A 21,997-nucleotide genomic window follows, 5' to 3' on the forward strand; every position below is an offset into this window, starting at 1 on the left:
CTACTGAGAAACTGAAGGTTTTAATGAGTCTGGCCAAGGGGGTGACATATAGATTAAAAAGTTTGGGGTTCAGGGACAAGCCCTTAGGCACCCCACAGGGCAGAGAGAAGGAGTTAGTTGTAAAGCGATCCATAGTGACGAATTGTCTGATAAGAATGATTTCAGAAGAGTAAGTGCTGCTCTCCTGATGCCAATAGAGTGAGACGGTCAATCAGCAAGTCGTGATTGGCCGTGTCAAATGCAGCTGAGAGGTCAAGTAGGATCAAAGCTGCAATTCCTCCTTTGTGTAAGGTGGCATTCAACTCTTCGGATGCCATGATCAGGGCTGATTCTCTGCTGTGTTCACTCCTGAAACTAAATTGAGTCGCTCCAGGTGATGATTGGCTTGGAGAAACAAGACCAGTTCTTTGCTTAACACCTTTTCGACAATTTTGGCTGGAAAAGGGTTGTGTTATATTGGCCGGTAATTGCTGGGGTCCGATGGACTGAGATTCATTTTCTTAAGTAAGGGCAACATGGAGGCTAATTTCCAGGCTTTAGGATAATAACCTTGTTAAACTTTTGTTAAAGATTTTCACCAGATGGCTAGCTATTACTTTGGGAGCCAGTTGGGTTATCTTAGGGGGTCAGCTGCCCAAAGCGGAGCTCAATTTTGTAGATTGAAGCAAGTCCAACACCTGATCAGCCGTCAGTGCTCTAAAGAATTTCTAGATTAGTGTGCAGGATTATTATTTTCCTATGACTCTGGCATGATGCTTCTGGTTCAGCCTCCAGTGAGAGCTCCTTCTGAGGTGGAGAGGTCTGCTGAATATTTGCCATGAAGGTATTGTAAATATCTTTTAGCATCACCTGAAAGAAGGAGGCTAGAGTATTGCACAGGGATTGGTTGCTGTTGGTCAGATCAGAAAAGGTCAGGCCCAAGTTATATTAGTGGCTTTGGATTGAACCAGGAGAGGGTGGTCCCCTGAACATCTGGGCATGAGCATCTGCCCTCTCTTCAGGCTAACACCTCGGGATGATCTTGTGTCGCAGGGCAGGGTCCGTCTCCCGAACCGGAGCAATCTACACCTCCATGCATCTGTCTCCCAAAATTGTGGAGGTCATCCTGGCTGTCAGACATCCTTCCACACCAGGTGATGAGATAAATTTGTGGGCTGTGGTAGAGCCCACACTCCAAACTGTTGGATATTTTAATGTTTGTTTTGCCTTTGACCCAGCAAGGCAGTGGTCTCTATTCAAGTTTATTTGACAGTCCTTTTGGCTTTTTGTGTTTTCTGGACCAAATGTCCTTGTTTACATCTCATGTTGTGATTAGGTTTATTAAAGTTTTGACACACTTGTTCCCTCCCAAACGTTTTGCATCCCATTGTGGGAACCTAACTTGGTCTTGACAGTTCTCATGTGTACACCCTTCTAGCTGATGCACATTGCTTGTTTCATAATCTGACTCCAAAAACTGTATTTCTTGTTGCAATCATATTCTGAATCCAAAAACTGTATTCCTCATTGCAATCACTTCAGCTCATTGGCAGAGTGAGCTGCAGACACTCTTGATGCAACTGCCCTACAACAGCCTTTCTGCACACAAACTGGTGCCCAGGACTTGGTGGCCTCCTTGGCAAAAGTCATGACTTGATTCCACGTTGGGCAATCCATCACTCCATCAGTTGAACCCTAAATGAGCTTTTAAACTTGTTTGTACCAAGGACTCGTGGGTGGATACTCAGCTTATTGTTGATTACAGTGGGGCAAACAAAGGAAAGGCTGTTCAGAAAAGACCTCTATCAGGGCGAATTGCTCTTTGCATTAAGATCTGCTACACATTGGCTAAAAAGCAGACTCTGCCAGAAATTAAGGCCCATATCACCAGGGCTAAGACTGCTCCCGCTGCATTGGCATGTGTCCTTGACATCAGCAAGGCTGTGACATGGGCATTGGTGCGCAGGTTCACAAAACAATACTGCCTCGACAACCAAGACTGTCAGGGCGGGCTTTTTGCCTGTCCGGTCATGCATGACATTTTGATTTAGGTCCACGCCACAGACTCTCTGCTTTCGAGAGGTACTGCTTTGGTATCAATTCCAAAGGTGAGACATCTGTGAATAGAAGAATCCACCAGAAGAGCAAATTTAGAATGATTTATAGCACTTTTAGAGAATTGTGAAGAAATATGCTTCCGGATCCAGTCTGGGGCTTGGGCAATATTCTAAAGGTTAAGAATCTGTGGTGTGATAGAGTATCCACCAGAAAGAGCATTACCTAAGGTGTGTAGCTTGTTCAGATGCATCCCTTCTGGGCAAATGTACAGAATGAGCATCTAACCACTTAAATTATAATAAACCTTACCTCAAAAGGTATAAGACATATATTAAAAAGCTATATGATAAGTTGGGATCTAATCTAGCATTTTGTGTCTTTTTTTTTATACAGAATTGTTTCCAGCAGAACTGGGTAAGTTTAATAAAAGACATGAAATGTATTCTATTTACTCTTTATGTTGTCTAATTTCACATACCCTCTATTCTTTTCTTACTTTTAGAGAGCAGATACATCAAACCTGGTGAATGTGAGTAATATTAGTATACTTGGAGATGTAGCACTTGTGAAGCCACAGGTTACAGGGCTGTAGAGGTTCCACGTGGGGGGTTCAAAGGAGTTGTGTGCTGTTATTACCTAAACTTATTGAGCACTTATGACCTTGTGCTTTACGACTCTTTTGTTTTTACCAAGAGTTGCTCATTTTAGGATTAATAAAGGGATGTGCTTGTTAGCAGAATTGTTTAGTTATCTGGCCTAACCTTTTGGTGTTTTCTCTTCAATAGTTTTTTGGATCTCTTTGTCGATGAGCTACCAAAGGCGATGCAGCTGTTTTTGTTTTTGAAATCTAACTTTTAATGTTATGTATCAAGGGAATTCACAAAATTATAATGGAAAATAATTGAAACCTGGTATGGTAAATGGATACCTTTGTCATTAAATCGGGGCTAAATCAGATGTTAGATTAAAACAATAGCAGATTGGGATAAGAAAAGGCAACAAAGAGTAGAGTTTGGTTACAGGACCTCATATAGCCAGACTGAGCTGTCATATGGATTACTTAATTAAAGGAACATGGTTTGGGATTTCAGGATTGGTAGATCAGTCAGCAGTCTCCAGCCCTGGGTTAATGTTTATTCTGAATCCCAGACACTAGTGTAATGAAAATACATCTAAAAAATAAATATTATTTTAACAATGACCACAGCCATAAAAAGATGTTTAAAAAGAATTACCACAGTCAACATTATGAGGAATAGCTTTGAGACTCCTGGTGAGTGTAATCCGCACCACCATGTGGTAACAACATGCCATGTCCTTCACACTCCATGCCTTGGCAAAGCTTAGACCGCCTTCACGCAGGCAGTTGTGTCTGCAGAGGCCCCAAGTCCATGACTGAGACAGATATGGCCGTGATGGGTTCAAGACTCATCCTGAGAGAAGGTTTTGGAAAAGGTTCCAATGTTTTATTTAAAGGTAAGAAAACCAGAAAAATATCTAAAACCTATCTAATTCTCCCTCATTCAGAGGTGGGAGTCATAAACACCAATGACTCTGCAGTTAGGAAAGCCTTCCTCAGGAGGACACACTGTTGGAGATGTCCTCTGAAAATCACCAGAGGGATGCAAAGCCATATCAGCCACGTTTTTCGACTGATGCTGCTGGTTTTTCGAATGACTCTGAGACTCAGGGTAACATGCTGACCCCTCAGCTGTGCTAACTCCTGAACGGTGTGTCGAAAATTGGCATACAAAGTTATCAAGCAACTCCTTACATTAAGCCCGACTTGTATCTCAAGTCGCAATTAATGCCATTTGTTGCAGTGTGCAGCTTTAGCATGCTGACACTTTGTTGCCTTTAACTCCTGTGCCTTCCAGGGCACACATGGAGCCTGTTCCACTAGACCGCGTTCTGCCCTCCTGCAGAGATGTGTCAAAGATTCTCAGGAGGTTGAACAATGAGGGATTGCAGGTCAGGGAGGTGTAACCTCCCTCCTGCAGGATGCCACTTAGGTGTTAGCCCCAAAAGGTAGACTTCAAAGGTAAGGCCACCTTTGAAGGGCAGATGCATCACACTAGGGAAGAGGGCTGCCCCATTGTTTAGGCAGACAGGCTGGCGCAAAGGGGGGAACCAGTTGCCTAGCCTGTTTCCCCAGGGGTGCGTAGCCCAGAGGTAACCACGCCCCAGGGGTGGACTACGGAGGTCTGAACACAAAGAGAGGTGTCTTGCCATCTGGGGAGTGGGCAGAAGGGTGCCAAATGCCGCACTCCAAAGGATGTAGTCACCAAGTGGGCGGGAACCTGGTAGTCCATTGGCTACCAACTGCATTCCGCCCTGAGGACACTTTCTCAGCATAAAGGGGGCACCCCTGGCACCCAGGCCTAAGATCTTAATAGACTTGGAATAAGGACTGCCCTGCTGCACTGAAGAACCAGCAAAGAGAGGTTGCACCGTCGAAGATTGCACCTGCTGTCTAACGAAGTGAGGCACTGTGCCTGCTGTGTCCTACTCAAGGAGAAGTGGTCTCCAGAGCCCAGTCAAGCCAAGGAACTCAAAGGGCCAGCTGACTGGCCTCCTGTGTTGGGACACAATAGCTGAAGAAGCCTGCTGGGGCCAGTTGGTAGCCCAAGGTCTTAAAGTTGCTACCACCACCACCATACAGCACTGAGGACAAAGACCTGACACAGAGTTGCACCCGAGTTCACTGAGCCCGGCAGTGCTGTCCGAGAGTTGCTAGGACCCACAGAAGGCGAATTATCATCCCAGGAAGGATTGGCCTGAGACCGTGACTCCGGGCGACTGGTAGTCCAGTGGCGACTAGACTTCGACCAGACCAGAGAGGACCTCGTGGGACACCGACCCTGCAACCAGGACCCCCTCACTGTGGACTAAGTAAATCCCTACATCAAGACCCATGTCGATGGGGTCGTGTCCAGAGCCCCATTGGAGCATCTTCAGAATCCTTCATCCCCTGCATCAGGACCACTCCCTAAGAATCCTTTGCTACGCAAATATAGTGTCAGCAACTGCTCCTGGACTGCTTTTTCTGTGAAGGTAATTGTTTCTAAGGATCTTGCTGGTCCCTTGACTAGCTCATTGCAGGAGTTGGTTGCCCCAAGTACTTCTTCCCGATCGCTTAGACACGAATATGCCTCCTCATCCCGCATTCTTTTTGTCCGCAGGGAATCACAACGCAGTTGTTACGACCGCGTTGTGATTCCGCTTACCAATACTCCGCAAGTCAGAACAACGACTTGCGGAGGGGGGGCTCTGGATGTTGGAATAGTATAATTTACTATTCCAACTCCAGTCTGTGCGGACATTAGGGAAGATGTTGGGTTTTAAATCCAACACCTTCCCCCTCGTTGTTCCGACTTATGGAGTAATGGTATGCGGAATCACAACGCGGTCGTTCTAACGACCGCGTTGTGATTCCCTGCGTACAAAAAGTTTCGTTATAAACGTTGTTTACCCTTAGACACCTACCCAAGTTTTCTTTGAAGTGTCAAATTCATCCAATTTGCCAAGGCTTGTTCGCAGTTGAGTGAAAATTATTTGATTTATTATTTCTTGTTCAATTCATATCTCCAGACCCTCTGATGGGTCTTTTTCTTTTTTTTGCTAGTGTCTAAATTCTTATAAAAATACTGTCTATTTTTATAAATTGTTGTTGGATTTCTTAAGTGTCGTGTTGATTTTTTCTTCTATTGTTTTGTTGCTGTACAATTGCTTTACACTTGTTCCTTTGTGTAAGCCTCACAGCTCAGTGACACAGCTACCCAGGGTTGAGCTGAGGGTTTAACAGACATAACCATAGGTTCTTAAAGGGGTTGGTAAGTGTATTACAAGGTGAGGCTGCACAACCACACCATATAATAGACCCCATTCCCTCACACCCCCTCTTTGGGATTTTTTTGTGGAGGGTAAGAGTGCCCATTTGCCAAGGCTGACCTGCAATCACTTCCATGCTTAGCTGAAGATTTACTGCTTTTGGTTTAGTTCTTGTATTCACTTGTCACAGCCCAAGGAGGCGATTTGAACAATTTTGTGAAAAACGTTAGAAAATATGTAGAGGAATCAATGTCCGAGAAAAGGACAAAGAGGAGCTTGAATTATAAAGCAATAGGAGAGGTGACAATCCACCTGGAAATCAGACAAAGAAGCTGGCCATAAAAGACTCCAGTGAGACAAGAGGCCTCCATTTTAGATAATGTGTCTTCTTAAAGTGTAGCAATGAATCTGACCTGTCAGTATGAGACAAAACTTCTGTCACAGTTTTCTGATTAGTAACAAGAGGAATGAAACTGATAGCCTAACATGGAATATAATCTCATAACAAGAGACAGTAGGATTAGTCATCGCAGGAGGAAATATGGAAATCACATAATTTGCTAATGAATAGCATAGGTGGATTATTAACCTACGTGCCCCACAAATACAGTATTGAGTTCCAGAATATTGTATCTGATTCCCGTGGTACCTACTTCTCAGCCTGTACTGTGAAGTTTGGAGTTGGAATAACGTCCGGGATGCGTCTTCCCCCTGGAACTCATCTGGTATATCAACCCTGGATGCTCACTGGTCAGCTAGTGGGGCGCTGGGGTGGAAAGGACAGAGGAATGAGGGGTACATAGAATACTAGGATGAGTAAATGTGGAGGGAATGGTGGGATTAGGTGGGGGGTAGAAGATTGTTTCAATTAATACGAAGACAAGTAAGAATGGACTGATATGATTTGAGATCTAATGTATGAATTTTTTTTCCAAACAGCCACTTTTCCTACAGAACGGGGTAAGTTTAATAAATATTAATATATGGTTTCGTGTAACCTTCTCCTTGTTTTTCGATTTGATTTTACATTTCCTCCATTTTCTTCTTACTTTCAGAGTGGACGTACATTAAAACCTGGGCAAGTGAGTAAAAGTCTTTCTTATTGACAGTCACAAACTCTTAACCCTGGGTGGAGGCTTCCAGAAATTGAGAGCCGAAGGACGGGCAATGACAATGCAGATAACGCACAGGCGGCCATAATAGAGTGTCTAAATCATATTGGGTCAAAGAAAGTTGCAAGGAAGTGTCAACTCTCATTTTATGCCACTCTGTCAGAGAGAGCTGACCTAGCTAATGTGGGGCGTATTACCTAACGTGTCCTAGGAGGGCCATAGGCGTGTGTACAAGCTTTCTGCGCACCCAGGGCACTTTGGTATTACAGAAGCGATCGCTGATGCTTGTGCTGCAATTTCTTTAATACAAATAGCACCGGTGCATATATGGAACCAGCAATATCCTAACGCAGGGACATTAAACTAACCTTTACCAGTTGAGTCTCCATGTTCTAAGTGGAAATATCTGGAGAGTCCATCTGCATTGGCATGGTTACTCCCAGGTCTATGTTCCACTGTATAGTCTATCCCCTGTAGGGAAATGGACCACCTGAGCAGTTTGGGATTTTCACCCTTCATCTGTTTTAGCCATAAGAGTGGCTTATGGTCTGTCTGAACAATGAAGTGAGTACCAAACAAGTATAGCCTCAACTTCTTCAGAGCCCAAACCACAGCAAAGGCCTCCCTCGCAATGGCTCCCTCGCAATGGCTGACCAACGTTTCTCTCTGGGGGTCAACCTTCTGCTTATGAAAGCTACTGGTTGATCCTGACTTTCATCATTCAACTGTGACAGTACAGCCCCTACCCCCAACTCAGATGCATCTGTTTGGGCAATGAACTTTTTGGGGTAGTCAGGACTTTGCAGAATGGGAGCAGTGCACATGGCCTGCTTCAGGTCATCAAATGCCTTTTGATAGGTAACTGTCCACAGAACCGTTTTGGGCATTTTCTTAGAGGTTAAGTCATTCAGGGGTGTCACTATTGATCCATACCCCTTGTCAAATCTTCTATAGTACCCAGTCAGGCCTAAGAAGGCTCTCACCCGAGTCTGGGTAGTGGGAGCAACCCAGTCCATTATGGTCTGGATTTTGCTCTGTAGTGGTTGAACCTGGCCTCCACCTACAAGGTGGCCCAGGTAGACAACCTGACTCTGCCCTATCTGGCACTTAGTAGCCTTGATAGTTAGGCCTGCATTTTGCAGGGTCTCCAAATCTTTCCTTGGGTGGACCAGGTGAGCCTCCCAGGTGGAGCTAAAGACAGCAATATCATTTAGATATGCTGCACTATAGTCTTCCAGGCCTGTAAGGACTTGATTCACCAACCTTTGGAAAGTGGCAGGTGCATTCTTCAAACCAAAGGGCATTACCACAAATTGATAGTGCCCACTAGGGGTAGAAAATGCTGTCTTTGGCTTTGCATCATCAGCTAGTCCGATCTGCCTGTAGCCAGCTGTCAGGTCAAATGTGCTTAGAAACTTGGCTGAGGCCAAAGTATCTATTAGCTCAACTGCCATGGAATGGGCATCAGTCCTAGCGACTGCATTGAGACCCCTGTAATCCACACAAAACCTCATCTCTCTTGCCATCTTTGGTGTGAGATTTAGGTACCATGACTACTGGACTAGCCCAAGGGCTATCTGAGGGTTCAATAACTCCCAAATCCAACATCTATTGGACTTCTGTCCTTATACAGTCCCTGATATGGTCAGGTTGCCTGTAGATCTTATTCTTCACAGGCGGACTGTCCCCAGTGTCCACTTCATGAGTGCACCAGGTGGTCTGACTTGGAGTCAGAGAAAACATATGTCTGTACTGACTGAGAAGCTTTCTGCAGTCAGTTTGCTGCTGGGCAGTGAGGCTGCCTGCCAAGGCTACACCATCAACTGACCCATCATCAGGGTTCTGAGAAAGCAGGTCAGGGAGTGGGTCACTTTCTTCATACTGTCCTTCATCAGTAGCCATGAGCAAGCCCATGTCTGCTCTGTCAACATATGGTTTAAGTCTGTTGACATGAAGTACCCTGTGGGGACTCCTAGGGGTTCCAAGGTCTACCAAGTAGGTGACCTCCCCTTTCTGTTCAACAATGGTATGGGGGCCACTCCATTTGTCCTGGAGGGCTGTGTAACGCCCTGAACGTCTCAGGATCGTTTAACAGACACGACAATGAGGACGCAACCACTTGTGAAGGGTTAGTTCTTTTAATGAAGGCAAATAAAATACAAAGAACAAACAAAAGTTATAGTCACTGGAATCCTCCAGGCTAAGTACGTTACCAGCCCACAGCACGGATGGTCCTAACCGTCCTCTGCATATACGCCGATCCCGGCGTATGCCAACAGAGGGCAGAAATGAAATGGCCGACAATGCCAATCGGTAGGCTGTGAGGGGCACGAAGAGTGTTGGGGAGAATCGAGGAGTCAGGGAAACACCCAGCCGGGGTCTCTACCTGAAGGGAGCAGCCGCTCAACCTCTTCCTCAGACTGCACCGGGACGCGGGGTCACCTCCTGGTGATGCGTCACCGATACCCCAATCACAAGCAAGAAGACTGAACCGAGAGCAGCCGCTCGATCGATCCTGTGGACTTCCGAGTCTGTAACGCGGCAAACACCTCCTGGTGTGCGTTACAGCTGGCAGTCCCTGTGTCTCTGGTCGGGCTGGGAGTTACGACTCCAACCAGCAAAAGCGCCACTGCGCTTGGACTCAGCCGAGTCAAAAAGCGAAGCTCAATGGTTGACCGGTAGAGCTTCCGGGTCCTTCACAGGTGACGATGGGGCAAGACACGGCCCAGGGAGTAACGACTCGACCTACCTCCGTTCTTGCCTTACTGGAGCACCACTCCGGAACACTGCTCTTCACGAAGCAGGTACGTCGGTGTAAACACAATATCCGACAGCCTTGTACCTCCCGGTTCCTCCCTTTATAGGGCGTGTTTTCCTTGAGTTATGTAACAGCTCTCCTGTTTACATAAGGGCGTGTTTCCCTTGAGTTATGTAACAGCTCTCCTGTTTACATAAGGGCGTGTTTCCCTTGAGTTATGTAACAGCTCTCCTGTTTACATAAGGGCGTGTTTCCCTTGAGTTATGTAACAGCTCTCCTGTTTACATAACCTCTCAACTGCTAAGCATCCTGGGAGATGTAGTCCGTTTTCGCTGGTTACCGTTTTCCTCCCCTCGTATGACAGGAATTCTTGACAGTACATCCTCCCTCTCAGCGGCTCCCCACGGGTCCAGCGCTGGCAGGAAAACGCCGATGGAACAAGGAGACCAAGCGCGGAGCATGAACCCCTTCAGCCGGTTCCCATGAATGCTCCTCCAGGCCATAGCCTTTCCACGCAACCAGGTACCACAGCTTCCCCCTGCGCCATTTGGACGCCCGTATGCCCGACACTTCATACTCCACCTCCGACTCCACGCATACCGGCCTAGGTGTCCCAGACGGCTTGGAGGGTGCTGGTTTGAGCAATGATACATGAAAGACAGGGTGTATCCGCAATGACTGGGGCAAGCACACCTTCACGTTCACGGGACCCATACATTTGGTAATTCGATAGGGGCCCATGTACTTGGGATGGAACACACTGTTCTTTCGAAACCTCATGTTTCTTGTGGATATCCAGACGTAGTCTCCAGTGCGGTACAGTGGCCCGGGCCTTCTCTTCCTATCTGCCACAGCCTTGTATCTTCTCTTGGCCTCTATTAGGACAGCCCTTGAGCGCATCAACGTGTCTTTTATGTGTGCCACCCTGTCCGCTGTGGCGGGAATCCTGTCCTCTCTGAACGGATGTAGAAATGGCAAGAACCTGGGATGTTGGCCATAGTTGCTATAGAACGGAGATGACTGTGTGGAGCTGTGAGTGGCGTTGTTATAGGCTATCTCTGCAACCCATAGCAAGTCGACCCATTCTTCCCTGCCCTGGTCCACAAAACATCGCAGATACTGTTTGAGCGTTTGGTTCAGGCGCTCGGTTTGGCCGTCCGTTTGAGGGTGGTAGCTGGTGGACAGGGCGGTCTTAACATGCAGCGCAGTGCACCAAGTCTTCCAGAATTGCGCAGTAAACTGCGACCCCCAGTCCGACACGATCACCCCAGGTAATCCATGCAGTCGTACCACATTCTTTAGGAGTAGTGACGCCAATTCCCCGGCCGTAGGGACTCTCTTGCAGGGGATGAAGTGCCCCATTTTCGTCAAGTAATCCACCACCACCAGTATTGCCGTCATCCCCTGGTCTACCGGTAGGCCCACCACGAAGTCCAGTGATATACTATCCCATGGTCTATCCGGGGTCGGAAGTGGATGTAAGAGCCCTTGGGTTCGGCCATGGTCGGCCTTCATGGTAGCACACGTAGGACACTCCTGTCCCCACCTCCTGACATCCACTCTCATGGTTGGCCACCAGAAATGCCGTCCCATGCTAGCCACCGTTTTTTCAAAGCCCAAATGACCTGCGCATGGAGAGTCATGGCACCAGATGAATGCTTGTTTCCTTAGCCTAGGCGTGGGTATCAATAGGCACCTGCCCTTCAGGGGTATCCCGTCCTTCAGCTGCCATTCTCTGTGACTGAGGAGCCACCTCCGCCATGCGAATGACCTGATCCCTCTCTTTATTCCCCTCAGGAAAGTATCCGGTTGGATAACCCCCAATACCATCCTCGGGGAAATGATGGAACGCTCGGTTGCAGGCAATGGTTCCTTAACTGCAGATTGACGGGACAGGGCGTCCGCCTTCCGGTTTTCCGTCCCTGGCCGATATGTGATGCGGAAGTTGAACCCCGCAAAGAAGATCATCCACCGCAGCTGCCTGGGAGAAAGGTGTCTAGTGGCCGTCATGAACTGTAGGTTCCGATGGTCTGTGTACACCGATACCACATGTCTTGCCCCCATCAACCAATGCCTCCATTCGGTGAAGGCGTCCTTGATTGCGAGAAGCTCCTTCTCCGCAATATGGTAGTTGCGTTCGGCGTCGTTGAGTTTGCGGGACATGTACGCAACGGGATGAAGCACCCCTGTGTCGTGGTTGCGTTGGGACAAGATAGCCCCCAGCGCCACATCCGACGCGTCCGCTTCCACCACGTAGGGGAGATCCGGATCGGGGTGAGCCAACACCGGCGCCTTACCAAAGGCGCTTTTCAGGGCCTCAAAGGCTTTGTTCGCTTCAGGGGACCAGACAAACTCCTTGGACTTCCTCAGTAGCTGTGTGATTGGGGCCACCACTCCTGAAAATCCATCTATAAACCGCCTGTAAAAGTTGGCGAAGCCAATGAAACTTTGGACGTCCTTCACGCTTTGGGGCACCGGCCATTCTTTCACCGCCTTGATCTTTCGTTCTGCCATCTCCTGTCCCTCTGGACTCAGCATCACTCCGAGGAATTCCACGGATGTGACGTGGAAGTCACACTTGCTGAGTTTACAAAACAGCATGTTTTCCCTCAGCTTTTGGAGCACAGCTTTGACGTGGTGTACGTGCTCCTCCACACTGGACGAATAGATGAGTAAGTAAGTAAGTAAGTAAGTAATTTTTATTAGCATAGTTACTTAAAACCATTGCTGTACAAAGTTGATTAAGAACAGGTATGATAAAAATACAAAAATGACAATTCTAAATAAAACAGAATATAATTTGCACGCTTCATGTTAGTAAGGTAATTTCTTCTTTCTTTATTCCCCTCATGAGTTCGTATGGTCAGTAATGTCAGTCGACAAGCAGTGTTGAGTCAGTGATACAAGGACCATTATAAGATAATTTTTGGCATCTTTCTTTCCACTGCCTTCATAAATTTTACAAAGCTGCAGTTCATGCGAGGATCGTGGGAGGAAAAGCAAGCCAGAATTGCCTTTCTACGTGTACGAATCCCTTGCTGGTTGAAGTGATGTTTCAACAGGAGTTTTCGTTCGTCACGTAGTTTCTCACAGGAGCAGATCAGGTGCAGCATATCCTCTTGCCCTGATCCACATAGCCGACAGAGTGGCTCGATTTTTTTTTTGATCCAGGTTGGAAGATTTTGAATGCAGGGGAGCAGGCCTAACCTGTACTTTAAAAAGCTCATTTTGGTGGATTTAGGATATCCCTCGCCAAAATAGTGCTGTGGTACCTTCTTTAAATACGAATTTAGGATCATCCATCCATGCGTTCTTTTAGAAAGGGCGGCCTTGTCGTGAGTCCATGAAAGCTGTTTGATCGATTTTTTGACCAGTTTTTTGAAAGTTGTATGATTTGATGGGGTATCCCAAAGCTGCTCTAAACCAGTATTCTTCAGGCTGTCCCGTAGGAACTTGGCTGCCGCCGAGGACGGGTGTTGGACTAACTCCTTCCACAAGTATTCATTTAATGATCCTTGTGTCGATTTCCTCACTTTATCCCAGGCTATCATGTAGGCTCCCTGCCTTGCTAGGATCTGTTGGTCAATGCCAAATTCAAGCCTAATTTGAGCTGGTGAGGTTTGCTTGGGCAAGCTGAAGATGATCCTGTAGGCAGCTGTTATGGTGTTATCAAGGGTCTTGGCGTCTCTTCCTCTAAGCACCTCACTCCCGTAGGTAATTGTTGGGAGAAGTTTAGCGCGGATTACTTGCGTCAAGGGCAGGAGAGACGGGCCAGAAAGTTTGTTGTTTAAAGATTTTAGAGAAATTGCCAAAGAAATCCCTTTCCCTCGAATACTTGTTTTTTGGACTGAAAACTGCCCTCCGTTATCAATCTTCACTCCTAGATATTTGTATGTTGGCGTGTCTCCGATTCTTGTTTTATCCCAATACCATGATGTTGATTTATTTCTTTTCTTGCTGATGGTCATTGACTTGGTTTTCTCCAGATTTATTGTGAGATCGTTTTTGCTTGAATAGCATTGTGTTGCGTTCAGGAGGTGCTGAAGTCCCACCTTGGTGTGGCTTATAAGGACGATGTCGTCAGCATAAAGTAGGCAAGGTAGTTGTAGTCCTCCTAGTTTGGGGGCGTGGGAGTTGCAACCATTTAAAATAGGGACAAGGTCACTTAGGAACAGATTGAAAAGGGTGGGGGCCAGGACGCAGCCTTGTTTCAGGCCCTTGTTGGTCGGTATGCGCCTGGACAGGACGGAGCCATCCCCTACCTTTATCTGTATCCAGGTCTCTGTGTGGAGATTAATCAACAGGTTCAAAAGGGGTCTAGGTATCCCCCAATCATTTAGTTTAGACCATAGAAGGTTCCGGTTTATGTTGTCAAAAGCAGCCTTGTAATCAATGAAGCAGAAGTGTATGGGCATTTTGTTGGATTCTGCCTTATCTATTAGCAAGCCCATGCTCAAGATGTTCGTCGTTGTCCCTACTGCTTTGGCAAAACCAGTCTGGTTTGTTGGGATTAAGGATCTCTCTGTTGCCCAAGCCGTCAGCTCTTCTAGTAGGATGCCTGCAAAATATTTTGCCTCAATGTCAATTAGGGCCACCAGTCGATAGTTTTGGGGGGAAGCCTTATCTCCTGCCTTGTGAATTGGGGAGATAATAGAGCCCTTCCAGGAGCTTGGCAAGATGTTATTGTGACTTATCTCCAAAAAAAGTGGTTCGAGGGCTGTTGCCCAGCCTGCCACATCTTGTTTGTAGAGGATTGGCGGAATACCGTTCGGCCCTGGTGCTCCCTCTCTTCTTCCCTTCTTTATTAAACGCTGAATGGTGTTTTGTAAGTTCGGCAGATTCTCTCTATCATTTTGAGGCTGCCCTTCTGTATAATTTGTGCTGTCCCTCATTAGTGGTTTTTGCGTGACAAGCTCATGGTCCTGGTTGTGACCCGCAGCCTGTTGAAAGTGGTTGCCAAGATAGTTTGCCCATTTGTCCTCTGAGATGTTAGATGAGACCCCATGGTGCATAGGTCTTATGAATGTGTTGATTGATTTCCAGAACCTTGCCCCATCGTTCCGTTTGATATCAGAGTGTAGTCTCGCCCATAGGTTGTCTTCAGCGGATTTGTTTGCTTCCCATTTTGATTTTTTCAGTGTTAATTTTAATTTCCGTAGTTGATCACGCTTTACTAGGTTCGTAGAATACTGCTGAAGTTCTCTCATTGTACGATAGATTGAGGTTTTTATGCCTCTGATTTTTCTTTTATGTTCTCGGGAAAATTTGCACGATCTTCCATTGCTTAATTGTGGTTGTATTTTAGGTCTTGTGGCGTACATTGACATGGTATCAGTAAAATGTTCCCAGTTTGTGATTTTGCTGTATCCAGTATAACTACCAAAATGCTGTATTGCTCTTTCCCCTAAAGCTCCGTCTATTACTGCTGAATACTTGATTTTTTTTAAATTGACAGTATGGGGTGACTCTTTTGGTTCTTTTGAAAGTTCGAAGTTGGGTTTTGCAATTATAAAGATGGTTTCTTGGGGGCAATGATCGCTGTCTCCGCTGCGACCTATCTTATATGATTTTAAAAATTGAAATAAAGGAAGTGAAATGAAGGTATAGTCTAAAATACTGCTTGCTCTTGTTGAATGAAAAGTTGCAGCTGGGGGATTGTCTCCGGATGTCCTTCCATTTAAGGTCCTGATGTTGAAATGGACCAGATCTTCCAGAATCTTATTACCTAGCTTTGTTTGCTTGGAGATCTGTGAAAACGCTTGTGGAGGGATGTCCCAATTTGCATTTTGAATTTGTAGGTCAACTTCTTGCGTAGCGCCCATGAGGTTGAGATTGAAGTCCCCAGTGAGAATAACATTTGTTGTGGGTCTTTCCCTCATGCAAGACTCCATGAAGCTGCAAAGATTTTTAGCTTCTTTTCTTTTCTTTCTCGGGTGAATGTAGACATTGATTAAAGTAATATCATTTTCGGTGGGGCCTGTTGTAAGTTGTGGCAAGTGAATGTTTACCGCCAGCAATGCTGTGAGGGTTGGACCAACTTCTTTTGCTGTCAAAATGCTTGTGGCTGCTATGTAAGTTACTAGACCGCCTTGAAGGTGCCCATATTTGGCTGTCCTTTTTGCAGCGGTGAAAAAGCGTAAGTAGCCGTGTAGATGCGGGGGGTCAGCAAGCCATGTCTCTTGGAATGCCACGACGTCGAAGTTCCTGATATATGTCATAAACTCTGAGTCTGATATTTTGGCGGCCAAGCCATTGATATTCCATGAACATGTTCTTAATGAGTCGGGTGCGGCATCCCTTAACTTGGGCCCGGTTTGTCATTCGTTGTTATTTAAGGTTCTGGCTATCCATCTTGGGTCAAGCAGTCCCGATGATTGTGGGTGTTCGTCTACTATGCGACGGGCGCTCTCGTTGTATTGATCAACCTTTTCACCTTCTGGCCCTGCCGCGCCTCTCAGGACCGAGTTTCTGAGGCTATTAGTAGTAGTTGATTCTGCCTTTTTTTCCACCGGGGCAAGAATTTCAGGGTATCTAGGCTTTACGTATGGTTCTATTGTGATTCCCCAGTTTTTGAAGGTTTCTGCCTCAGCGTATATTTTTTGTGAGGTTGCCAAGGTTGTCCAAGTTGCGTTTGTTTTTTCTCTTCCTGTGTGCTCATCGACTACAAATTCAATGGATACCAGGTCTGAGCTTTTTACTTCTGCCAGAGAGGTGACATGAGATAGCAGTCGCAGGATGTTGCCCCTATTCAGTATGTCATGTCTTCCTTGCGAGTTGTAGTTCGGATTGAACCAAACAACGCCAGTTGTGTGACCTTGTTCGCTTGTCTGCTCGCTCTCTGTTTTTGGTTGGCTGGATCGCATGTCCTCTACTAGTCTTATTGCAGTTGTTTTCATTTGGCAAGGGTTAGATGCAGTGATTCTTAGCTCTCGACCAGGTATTTGGCTTCGTACCAGAGCCTGAGCGATTCTTTGTTCATTTGACTGTCCACCCTCCTTTTTGAGGGGGCTGAGACGCTTGTCCTCTACTAAGCGTTTTGCGTTTGTATTCGCCTGAATTGCGTTGGGCGCGGTTACTCTTAAGTCACGACTGATTATATACTTGGTCAGTACTGGATGCCCGGCTGAGTGGCGCGTTTCGCCTGGCCTGGAGATGTTACATGCTGAATCCATTGGCCCTATAGTAGATGTTGTTTCTTCTTCTCTCTTCGTGGGCGATGCTCCTTGGGTTTTTTTCAATGGATTACTTGCTGATTGCCTTATATCTATCTCTGCCTTTTCTGATCCCTGATTGCTCCCAGGATGTTCTTGGTTTTTTGTTTGCTGTAAGTTGGGATCGTGCTGTCCGCCACTTTTTTGTGCTTGATTCACACTAGATTCACAGAGAGTTTTGCGAGCTACACCGGATTGGAGATGTGAATTTTGTGTACCTATTTCGAGCTCTTTTTGAATGCGAATCCCGGGTGGTTCCATGGTTTTTGTTTTGGGGTTAATGTGCCTCCCCGTCTTAATAGGGGTTTTTGCCTTAGTGGGAGTCTCAGATGTGCTAAAGGCTTCATCACTTTCCGGTGGGCACAAGGCATGCTCAGATTGAGCTGCGCCTTGTTCCATGGTTGGAACATTCCCAAAGAGGTGCATAAAGCCTTTACGTTGAGAAGCAATTTTTTGTTTCCTGCCTTTACGTTTTTTTGCTCGTCTTTGTTTGGCGTTCGTTATTGGGCTTTCTTTTTCTTCCTCGGGGTTTGCAGAGAGTGGCATTTCTGTTGTTCCGGGTGCACAGATCCCTGTGTTTATTGCTCTTGGATTGCAAATGCCTTGTCTGTTGCTCACCGGCGTTTCATTAATCCTTGAGTTGTTTGTGTCGGCCACAGTGGAGCTGTTACGAGGGTTGCATTGTCTGTACTTGGATGGCTTTCTAAGCTGTGTGCACAGATTGCTCAAAATCGTCGGTAAGGTTGCCAATTTGTCGATAATTGGGCTGCATCCGCACCCTTCTATTGTATTCCCAGATCCTTGATTCGGCTGAGCCAAATTGTTTTGAAGAAGCGTGTTTAGCGTGCCCAATTTCCCGTCAATGGCAACCACAAATACAGCCAGTGTGTCAAGTAGCGTCAGTTGAGTGTCCATTTTATCCGATTGATAATTGAGGGCTTCTACTAAGAGTTGTATAGTATTAAGCAGACTGCACCAGGCATTTTCATGCTTTGGAATTTCTTCATGAGTGTCAGAAGTTGTGGGGCTTTTTTGACCCATCTTTGGTGCCTCCTCGTCCGTCACTGGATGTTCATATGAAATATCGCTTATTGTGATAGGCGTATTCAGCGTTTTGATGATTGACTTGCTTTTGCCTTTGTCTTGCGTATATGCAGCTAGAAGATCTTCCCATTCTTCCTTTCCCAGGAATGAGGATAATTCGGTTGCCTCCAGTGGCGAGGTTGATAACCTATCTGTGCGGGCCATGTTCTTGCCAGGCCTCAACATGCTTTCATGGTCCATTACTTGTTCAATTTCAGTTAGGTTTTGGTTTCTCAGAATTGGATCATTTATTTCCCAGCACTCTTTTTTTGTATTTTCATTTGGGTAGTTGTAGTTGCTGGGATGCTTTATAAGTTCTTTGTTTTTTGCTATACTATTCATAGAACCGTTGGCTTCGTCTCCTGTGCCAACTGTATTGCCAACTGTATTGCCCTCGCAAGAGGTTTCATTGAGATGGGTGCAAGGGACTGTGAAGCTTTTGTAAAGAATATCTGTTGGACAATCTTTTTTGTTGTTGTTCTCTGCCCTATGCACTTGGATCAGATTTGCTTCTAAGAGGATTTTTGTTCCTGACAGAGGCCCTTTGGTTATCCTGCCCCTTGTAGTGCAGCTTTCGTCACGCTGAGGGGTTGATGTCACTTGTAATAGCCCCCGAACCGTATGGCAGGGGCTTCCGTTGCTTCCGTTGCTGTTATTGACTGGTTGCAGGCCAGAGCACTGCACAGGCTGAGTAGGCTGAGATGGTTCGATGGGTTGCTGTAAGCCTAAAGATTCATTGGTGTTTGAGAGAAGGGTGTCCGCCGCATTTTTTAAGAAATGAAACTTTGTGTAGATTTTCGGTTGGAGCAGTGCAATACTGGTTTTTGTTCTGCTGCCTTTTTTTCCCTGTGTCAATTGCTCACTGCACAGGCTATTAGAATTGATGTTTGTTAAGTCAATTAGTGAGCCTTCCTTCTGGCTTAATTGCCTAGATTTAGACAATGGCTTTTCGCTTGTGCCATCCAGCTCATTCTGTGATGCTTTGCCTTTCTTACCTTTCTTCATGCGGTTATTTGCCCCCCCTTTGTTCATGGGGCAACCGCGGATCCGCCCTGATCTCATATCGCTAGGGCTAAGCGTGTTAAAAGCGTGTTAAGAGAAGCCCAATAACAAGCAGTCAGGGGAATGTCCGAGCAGGTTAAATAGGATAAATAGTGCTTAGCAGTTAACTTGACAAACGCCCTTCAGTGGTTTTAGTGGTATCAGACCACTATTTACAACCAGGGCTGCTGACGCCTTAGTTCGCTGCGCCTCTCTGCTCTGCACCTCCTGCTCTAGTTTACCCCCTCTGCTTTTTTTTTTTTTTTTACATGGTCCTCACCGCACTTCCAATAGCTAAGCGTGAAAGTGGAAAGGTAGAAGCAAGCCCCGCTCCTTAGGTGAAGGAGTATCGCTGCGCTCCCCCCTTTGCGCTCACCGTAAAGTACAGATTCACCGCTGTGCGTTCTCCATCTCCAATGATTTAGTGGTTTAGTGGATGCTTGATGCAAGTCCCGTTACTGGCCGTCGCTGGCTCTGCGGGGCTCTACGGAACAATGGCGCTGCAGCAGTGATTGATAGCAGCTGGTGGTAACGGTGTCTGGTGGCGATGCCTGTACCGGTAAAAGCGGTAACGGCGATGGAGATGACGGCACCAGCGCCGCCTCAACTCTGCTCAGCTCCGTTTCTTCGATGTCCGTAACTAGCGGTGGCAGTAGCGGTGGTGGCGTCGGCGCTGGTTCAGCGCCGCGCTCTCTCTCTCTCTCTTGCTCCTCCGGCTCCTCTGGCGTGCGACGTGCGGTGTGCTGCAAAGCGTGAACTGGATCGTGTGTGGACTTCTTCTGCCACTGCGCACTAAGGGGTTGTATTCTGCTGGTTCCGAAGGGTGCTTTCTCTCACGCGCTCGTCTTTCTGAAGAGGGTCTGTGTTTGCACCTTTTCCTGAGAGAAAGGTGCTTTACCGTCGGCCTGTCCGGGTCTGCTCTTTCCTGCCTCCTCAGCAGTGAGCCTTCATGTCTGTGTGCGCCCCTAGCTTGAATCTGAGTCCCGACACTCACCCCTCCTCCTTATTGTGTCTCACTGGAAGGACATTCAAGAAGTGTTTGTTTCTTCACAGCACACGTGACGAATAGATGAGGATGTCGTCGATATATACGACCACGTAGATGTCCAACTCCTCTCTGAATACCTCATTCAAAAAGTACTGAAAGGCTGCCGGGGCGTTGCACAGACCGAACGGCATGACGAGGTACTCAAAAAGGCCGAACCTGGTCTTAAAGGCGGTCTTCCACTCGTCTCCGTCCCTCATGCGCACCAGATGGTATGCCCCTTTCAAATCCAACTTGGTGTAGATACGAGCTTTCTTGACCTGTTCCAGAAGTACACTGATGAGAGGCAAGGGGTACCGATTTTTTATGGTTATCGCATTCAATGCCCTAAAGTCCACACAGGCTCTCAGCTCCCCATTAGCCTTCGGGATGAAGAAGAGTGGCGAGGCGGCCGGAGACTTGGACGGGCGGATGAATCCTAGCTTGAGGAGTTTATCCAGGTACCCCCGGAGATGCACGTTTTCAGGCTCCGTCAGGGCATACAGCCTGCCGCTGGGAACGCTGGCCCCTGGCACCAGGTCGATCTGGCAGTCAAACTGTCTATGTGGTGGTAGCACTTCCGCCTTCACCTCATCAAATACATCCTCAAAACTGTGATAAGCCTGGGGGAGAGCCACATCTTTTTCTGCCGCTGTAGCCACCGTCTGACCCCCGCTCTCATCTGCGTCAAGGGATTCCGTTCTTATTCCACAATGCAGGATGCAATACGGTGACGTCATTTCGATGCGATGTGTTGGCCAATCCACAAAGGGGTTGTGTTTCTGTAGCCACGGCAATCCCAATATGACGCCATATTGGGGAGCTCGGATGATGTTAAAATCGATTTGTTCCAAATGGTTCCTCCCATATCTCATCGGAAGGACCCCCGTGTGCTGTCCGATGGGCCCCGTCACCAATCGCCTTCCGTCTACCGCATAGACGTCTTCGGGTACTGCTTTGGGAAGAAGCACTAGCCCTAGCCTGCATGCCTCGTTGTGGTCCATAAACATGCCAGTGGCCCCTGAATCCACCATGGCCACAACGGGTATCCACTGGTCATGCACTCCCACGTGCACCGTGATAAACAGGTGTCGTTGTCCCTTAGTGACCGAGTTGGAAAGTGAAGGGATGGATGAGTGACTCCGAGATGCCCCTTCTCTGGTCTTGGAGTCCTCTAGTTTTCCGCCGGTATGTCCACCACGGCTGTTACCGACCGGTTGGCCCGATAACGTGACGTCTTCGGTTTGGCAGGGCATTCACGTACGTAGTGGCCTTTTTTGCCACAATATAGGCACAATCCTTGTTTACGGCGTGACTCTTTCTCCGTGGCTGTGAGGCTCGCTCGTATTGCGCTGATGTCCATGGGTTCTCCCTTGGATGCGGTGGAAGTTTCAGGACTTCCCACCGTCACATAGGATGGAAGGGATTTTCCTTTTCTCCCATGATCCCCCTTTCTTTCACTTAGCCTATGTTCCAGCCGTAATACCAGGTTGATAAGGCCCTCACATGTCTTGGGTTGAGGGTCAATATGAGCCACGGCGTCCTTGAGCTCATCGCACAGCCCTTGATGGAAGAGCGCCGTCTGTTTAGCAACAGGCCACTTGGTTTCCGCAACCAGCCTTCGGAACGCGTTGAGATACTGCACCAGGTCGTTGGATCCCTGTCTCAACTCAAGCATTTCACGGTCCGCCGTGTACGAGTCAGCCCTTCTGTCGAATACCTTCAGGAATTCCTCGCGAAAAGCACCCCAATCACATAAGAGGGGGTCGTCCCTGCTCACCAGAGGTACGGCCCATTGTGCCGCGTTTCCAGCCAAATAGGATATAAGGAAAGCCACACGAGCCTGACTCGTGGGGAACGCCTTTGGTTTGCCTTTGGTTTGCACGATAAATGTAGCGCC

The 21,997-nt window shown here is 47.2% G+C and overlaps 1 pseudogene across 1 annotated transcript in view; it reads left to right on the top strand.

The window, feature by feature from the left end:
* Nucleotides 1-21,997, top strand: part of LOC146770463 (E3 ubiquitin-protein ligase TRIM39-like) — a 127,564-nt pseudogene that overhangs the window by 61,381 nt on the left and 44,186 nt on the right. Inside the window, exons 3-6 of the transcript XR_014975672.1 lie at nt 2,431-2,451; nt 2,540-2,566; nt 6,808-6,828; nt 6,924-6,950. The product of XR_014975672.1 is annotated as an E3 ubiquitin-protein ligase TRIM39-like (transcript). The remainder of the gene's footprint in view (nt 1-2,430; nt 2,452-2,539; nt 2,567-6,807; nt 6,829-6,923; nt 6,951-21,997) is intronic.

The sequence above is a fragment of the Triturus cristatus genome, unplaced genomic scaffold (genome assembly GCF_964204655.1).
Source record: "Triturus cristatus unplaced genomic scaffold, aTriCri1.1 SCAFFOLD_205, whole genome shotgun sequence".
Lineage (NCBI taxonomy): Eukaryota > Metazoa > Chordata > Amphibia > Caudata > Salamandridae > Triturus > Triturus cristatus.